The following is a 7,099-nucleotide window of genomic DNA, read 5'->3' on the forward strand; positions in this document are numbered from 1 at the left end:
ATTTTGTGCTCCACTGCTCTGCCGCTTGCCGGGAGCCGGCCCCTCCCTCCGCGGTCTATCTTCCCGTCGCTTTGGATTCACTTCTCCGCCAGTACTACCTTTCAGAAAGTGGTTGATTTTCTGTTTCTAGAGTCGCTGTTCTTCTCTTCGATCTCCCGTTGGATTTGTAGGTGTTTGCAATCTTTAGATAAGCTATCTAGCTGATCTCCTGCTACCTGAAGTAGTCTCAGCCTGCTACTTCTCTGCCATCTTGACTCCTCCCCAGATAGATCTTTTAACAAGACCTTATTTAATGCTTTGAGGAGGAGCCTGATTCATATACTTATGTTCTGTGGCTTTTATTTTTTCCAGATGTCTCCTCCCAACTCCTGACTTTCTACTCTATGTCTTCATCTGCCCAGAAGCTCTTCCCCTCCTTCGCACTCCCGTGTTCAGGGACTGGCATAGAGTAGAAACTCCTCCCACGCTTTCAAATCTGGAATGCTCCTGCTAATTGAGGTGCAGTTTGAAAAACAAGATTATTGTTTGTTATTCTTATTGAGAGTTTTGTAATTAGTACAATCGCTGTTTAGCACACGCTGGGATTGCCACGGGTCCAAAACCTCACCTCTGAATGATCTGTGTCTCAACACAGAATGGAGCGGCAGTGTCGTAAATGTCACCCCACTCTACAGCTCTGATATATGCTCTCGTTAAGGTCGAGGACAAGAAATTTAAATATCAGGGTTGAGCTCCTGAGCAGTCATGCCCTTTCTGTTGATCACCTAATGAAAATGTATGGCATGTAACAGTGACGAGATAAGTTTGCACAGGGACACAAGCTCCCAGGGCTGTGCTCACATCCTTCCCAGGGAAGGCTCCCACCATGCTTGCGCTTATGGTGCGTTTGAAGATCTTCCCAATTGCAGAGAGCATGGCAGGACTGAAGAGAGGCTGGGCATTTTAGTTCTGCAATTTTATTACTGAGGGATATACATATAATTTAGATACTGGTAAGCAGCAAGTTGAAATGTGGAGGCCAAAGGAAATGGAAATTAAAGTCTTGGAAACTTCGCTTGATCGATTCGGGTAGACTATGTCTATTTTTCCTGGGGTTCTACCAATGCCATGTTTAAAGACAATTATAAAAAAAAAAAATAGGGAGCATAAATATGAGCACAGAAATAGCCACACAGCAATAAGCCATTAACACCTTAAAAAGAAGCAGAGATGTGTATTGCCTATTGAGATGGGTGAGAATTACGTTGTCTACAGAATCTAATATATCATTTTGAGAGGAAATAAGAATTCCCAAGAAGCCATGGCAACTGGTCTTGGCAGGGTGACTGGCGACACCACTCCTGGCAACTGTGGCCTTGCAGTGGTTTAAAAAGATTGACATCACTTGCTAGAAACTCCTTATTTCTGTTAAAATTAGTCATGGGACTGGAAAGGGAAAAAATCCCTCCTCCCCCTGCACTATTGTACAGAGAACTTTGAGCTCCAAAGCACACAGAGAGCTCTCTGGGTATGGCATTTTCTCTGAGAGTGCTCCCCTGACTTTCCTTTCTAAAATGGCGTCCCCCCGCCACGTGACGTCCAGCCCCTCTGTCAGCTGTCCCCACCGAGCACGGCGCCCCTGAGGAGGGCAGGCTGGCAGCTGATGGACGGCAGTCTGAGTGCGCAGCCTACATCTGCCACTTGCCAGCTAGGGGGGCTTGGGCAGTTCCCGAATTTTTCTCTGCCTCTGTTTCCTCTTCTGAAAAAGAGAAATGTTAATAGCGCTGACTTGAGAGGAATGTTGGGAAGATTAAGTGAGTTACTATTTAAAGTTCTCGGCATGGAATGTGGCACATAGTCATTGTATGTTTGTGAAATAAAACAAGTAAGTAAAATGTGTTTTGCTTTTTTATTATGCCCCTTACTAGAACATAAGCTCAATGAGGAGAGGCCTGGCTTTGCTGTCTATTGTGTCCACAGAGTTAAGGAGGGTACCCTGCACACCGCAGGCTCTCGGTAAAGGTTTTGCTGATGGCGTAGTGCCCTGAACTTCCTCTGTGCCCTTTCCTGGGTTTCTGTCTGTGATTTCATTCCTTTCTTTTTTGAATGACCTTATTCGGGTGATCTGACTTACACGTTTCATTCAAGACTCACTGAGTTATTTTATGCCAACAAATTCTCTGGGATTCTCATCCTGTTAATTCAGGCATTAGTTCATTAAGATCTTATAGCATAAGGCCTATAGTTTTCTCCTGGCCCAGATATATGGTCCAGAAATACTACTCAGCATGTATTTTAACTATGAGGTAATGAAACATTGTTTAAATAAGAACTATAGGCTAAGTCAGGAGGCACGAAGACCAGTAGGGAACAGGGTAAGGTAGGTTCAGGCAGGCAGGACCAGGAAACAACTCAACCAACATACATACTTTGGAAGGGGCAGCCCACCTTCTCAATTGTGGAATGAAAGGAGTCCAGCCAAGCTGGCAGATTTGTCCAAGGCCAGCGAACAGATAGCCATAGAACATTCTGCAAACAGAGATAATAGTCATGGTCAGATGGAGGTCCTCTTCTGGCAAAATGGAGGGGCAGGACGAGCCATCTGAACTGAAGTTGGTCCTTAGCAGCTGAGCTACAGAGGCAGGGTCCAGCTCCAAGACAGAGGAGCCTGGGAGAGAATTCACATGCATACAACCAGTGGGTTGTACTGGTTGCTCAAATAGTCTCTGTGAATTCTTGGTCATGGACTTTTTTCATGCCTCACCTACACTGTATTTCCTCCTTTCTATCTTCTCTTTTCTCTTTCAGAAATTCTTGTTATTTAAATTTATCTCCTGGTTTAATCTTCCAATTTCTAAGAGTTTCTTTTCTGTTTTTCTATTAGAACTCATTAGGGATTTACTTTGCTTTGTTTTTATTTCGTTTCACTTCCTGATCTATTTCCTTAAATTTACCCCTTAGCGATTTTATTGACTTTTTCGATTTCAGTTTTCCTTAATTTTATCTGACAAGAATCACCCAAAGCTCTTGTTTCATGGCCATAATGTATTCTCTTATCTCTTCCTGAGGAATTCAATTATAAGATGTTTAGGCATATTTTTTTCTTCTCTGTAAAGTTTTTGAATCCTTTGAATTCCTTTCAGTCTTTACTTTTTTTCTGTTTTTCATGTTAGCAGGTCCCCCTCAACATCACCCATCCTTGGCTGTTCTTACTCATTGGTAAGTGATGATGACAAGTGAAGAGAGTTAGTGATGACAGGAATGGTGGTACCTGTGTGGTTAAACTTCGAGAAATGCCTAGGTATTATCTTACTGAAGATGTGCCTTGGACGCTGTTGAGCCACAGCAAAAAACCTTCCAGTCAGCATGTGAGAAAACTGCAAGCTAGCATCACTCCTAGGACCGTTCTGATCATCCTCACTGGGTGCCACAGAGGTGGTTTTCCTGAAGCAACTAAGCAGAGGCTTGCTTCTTGTGACTGGACCTCTCGCCCCCAATGGAGTTCCCCTGTGTAGAACACACCAGAAATTCATCATTGCACTTCTGCTAAAATTGTTATCAGCAGCGTGAAAATCCCCAAACATCTCACTAATGGTTACTTTAAGAAGAAGAAGAAGCTGCGTAAGTCCAGACACAAGGAGGGTGAGATCTTTGATACCGAGAAAGAGAAATACGACATTACAGAGCAGCACAAGTTTGATCAGAAAGCTGTGGACTCACAGATTCTGTCAAAAATCGAAGCTGTTCCTCAGCTTCAAGGCTACCCCCACTCTGTGTTTTCTTTCACAAATGGAGTTTACCCTCACAAATTGGTGTTCTAAATTTCTTACAAAGAACTTAATTAAATAACTGATCCATTAAAAAAAAAAAATGTGGTGGGGTTGGGGGGGCTTGCCAGGGAGGGCAAGCCTGGGTGGCTCAGTCGTTAAGGGTCTGCCTTCGGTTCAGGTCATGATCCGAGGGTCCTGAGATCCAGCCTCCAGCCCCACATTGGGCTCCCTGCTCAGTGGGAAGCCTGCTTCTCCCTCTCCCACTCCCTCTGCTTGTGTTCCCTCTCTTGCTGTGTCTCTTGTCAAATAAAAAATGAAAGCATAAAAAAAAAACATGCCTCATAACTGAGGGGAGCTGTGAGCAGCACAAAGCCTTGTTTCCTGGCGAACCTCGTGGCCATTTATACGCAGAGATGGCTATTTTGTCAAGTGACTCTCAAATATTGGTGTCTATGCATTTGTTTTGGCCCCATCTATTTCTCCAGAGAGGAGTCCTCTGCTTCCCTAGCAGGAGAGGGTAAGTGATTTCCCGTGTTTTGGAGAAAAACGTTCAGCCTAGGATTGAAGAGGGGCCTCCCCACTGGATGTGCGGGTTTTCACTGAATCCTCCTGCTTCTAGCCTCTGCTCTTACCCTACCCCACCTCCCCCCAACCTGTAGTTCTTGAGTAGGTCCCTTCTTTGGGAACTTCAGAAAGTTAGTGAAGTCTTCCCAGCAAATTCCAGAATTCCCAGTGAATAACTTCCTCAGCAGGATCATCTTCAAAAGGTTGCCAATCAGACCTTAAGAATATGTTCCCCTTTTGAGGACAGTGAAGAAAAGGGCTCCAAAGTTACAAAGGGCTTTTGCGGAGCTGGGTTATGCGGGATGGAATTTCTACTCTATGCTCATGAGGCACTTTGCAGAGCAGGACAGAGGGGGCCTGAGTGGGAAGGGGGGGGCCCAGGGACTCCGTGTGAGCTTTTGTCCTGAGCCACTAGGGATAGGCTGTTTCGGTAAGTTTCCTTCACCAGTAAAATACGGGGCCTGAGGATGGGATCTTGTGTCTCTACAGCTCAAACATCATGTATTCCATTCCAGAATTGATCTGCACATCTCCTTTTGTCCCTGTAGAAAGCTAGGATGAGTCATACACAGATGTCATAAATTCTTCAGCAGGACAAGAAGGAGATAGGACGTGAATACACAAACCACAAGTAGCAGCCGCATCTCCCACCTGATGTGGTTTTGGGCTGACAAAGGAATATGCAGCCTTACCCGTGCTCTGCTTCTGCAGTTTTTCAAGCTTTCCTTTCAGGCATGAAAAAGCAGTGTCTATAAAAATATTTCTTTTAAGGCTTGTTAAGGTTGGAGTTTCACATTTCAAAATCTGCATTATATAGCTAAGAAATAAGAATGAGACAAGCCAGTTTGCGTGGTTGGGGATGAATTTAAATGTGTAATTATATACATCACTTACAAAGGGCAGCTGCAGAAAACCTGCTAATACAGCGTGCCAGGGGTCTGTGAAGTGTGTTGTTAATGTTTACCTTATATGCACACTTATACACACACGCACACACACACATACACAAAACCTTACAACCCGTCCTTGCAAAGTCCTGACAATGAAGGACAGCACTACCTTTGCATATAGGGAAATGTCCTTGTAGTCACTCTTACGAGATACTGGGAACTATTTCGGCTAAAGATAAAACCATAAGCAGAATATATCATTCCTCTGAAAAAATCTGTGTCCTTCAAGCATAAGCCCTTTCCCCCACGCCACACTGGAATGAGAACTCTTTCAGTTAGAAAGGCTTTTATCTGCAATTTGTAGGAAACCAGCTCCAGTATGACTTCCTGACACCCTTACAGGTCTCCACTTAGGGGCCACTGAGGCAAGGCCCAGCTGCAGTCTGTCTTGTCTTGGTGACCACCCTGTCATCCTCGCAGGTGCTCGGTGGAGGGACAGTTTGGTAAGGAGCAGTCACAGAGCTGTTTCCCACCCATTGCCCTATGTTGTGGGAGATGGCCACGAGGCAGTTTCTCACCTGTTTCCCTGATTCTTATGAGATAGGACTTCCCACCTGTCCCTGTCGTTTGAAAAGAGTTGCAGATGTTAAAACTGCTTTGGCTGGAGTCTACAACTGGCTTCTTGGCAACGGAGTGTCCCACTGCTTGTGCTGCCCATCATCTGGCCATTTTGGTCTGGTGTAGTCCTGTGCGACCAGGGGTACAGATAGCCGGCACCAGGCTGCTCTTGTTTATGCTGTCTGTGTAAAAGATGTCTAAATCCATTTGGGCTGATGGTCTCCTGACTGACTGAATCAACGGAAGTGTGGCAAGGCAACATGATGGTGTTTTAAGTAGCCACGCCGCCCCTTAGTGACTGACTGTTTCAAGGAAAGCCTGACCAACAAGAGCTTAAGAAAAGAAGAATGTTTATTTTCCTCCACTGGACATAGGGAAGTCCCATGTTAAGTCAGCAACATGTCAGTGCCAAAATTCTTCAGTCTTCTTGGTCAAAAGATGGCTGCTGCAGTTCTAGGCGTCACATCTGCATTCCAGGCAGCATGAAGCAGTGAAGGCAGGCAGCGACTGTTTGCCCAGTTTTCTTAGGAAAGAAAAGCTTTCTGAAAACCCAACCCCCTTTCCCTTTGTGCGCTTTGGCTCTCACAGGGACATAGCAAGCACTCTGAGCTTAAGGGAGGCCAAATATCCAGTTTTCAAAGAAAGGAACTTTCTTTCAATCTTGGCCTGATTGGCCAAGATTTGGCCTAGACTAGACCAGACTAGTCCCAGTCACCCTGGGGCTGTCTCCCTGCCTCTCTGCACTGGATAGGAGTTCCACTGGTGAGACACAAGGGGAGGATACCTTAGGTGGACAACAACCATGTCTGCCACTTAACTAATGCAGCGAGCCCCAGCTTTCCAGCAACCAAAGACCAGTCAGTAGCCGACTGCATTCTCTCCTTGCCTGCATACCAATTGTATCTCATACTTGAGCTGATGAATGAAGAGACGACTGGAGGTATTATGAAAATAATTTCCAGTTCTGCAGACACTGTAAGACTAACCTGAAAGAAAAAAACTAGTAGAATTGTCACCATCAAGTACTGTAGATTCACCAGCATCTGGACTCCTTTTCTGTTCTTTATCTTAGAGGTGAAATAACAGACTTAACATCAAATGCTTAGAAGAGAATGCCATTAGGTGGACGTTGAGAGCCTGAAGCCATCACAAACGTAATTTACAGAAAATCAACCATAATAAATTTCCTTCAAGTAAGAGCACTATATCTGCTCTTATTTAAGTAAGAGATAGTTGGGGCGCCTGGGTGGCTCAGTGGGTTAAGCCTCTGCCTTCGGC

The 7,099-nt window shown here is 45.0% G+C and overlaps 1 pseudogene; it reads left to right on the forward strand.

The window, feature by feature from the left end:
* The first annotated feature begins 3,239 nt into the window (after nt 1-3,239).
* On the forward strand, nt 3,240-3,834 carry LOC111147837 (annotated as a pseudogene).
* Nucleotides 3,835-7,099: the final 3,265 nt, after the last annotated feature.

Source organism: Enhydra lutris, unplaced genomic scaffold (assembly GCF_002288905.1).
Source record: "Enhydra lutris kenyoni isolate GAN:26980312 unplaced genomic scaffold, ASM228890v2 scaffoldscaffold17, whole genome shotgun sequence".
Lineage (NCBI taxonomy): Eukaryota > Metazoa > Chordata > Mammalia > Carnivora > Mustelidae > Enhydra > Enhydra lutris.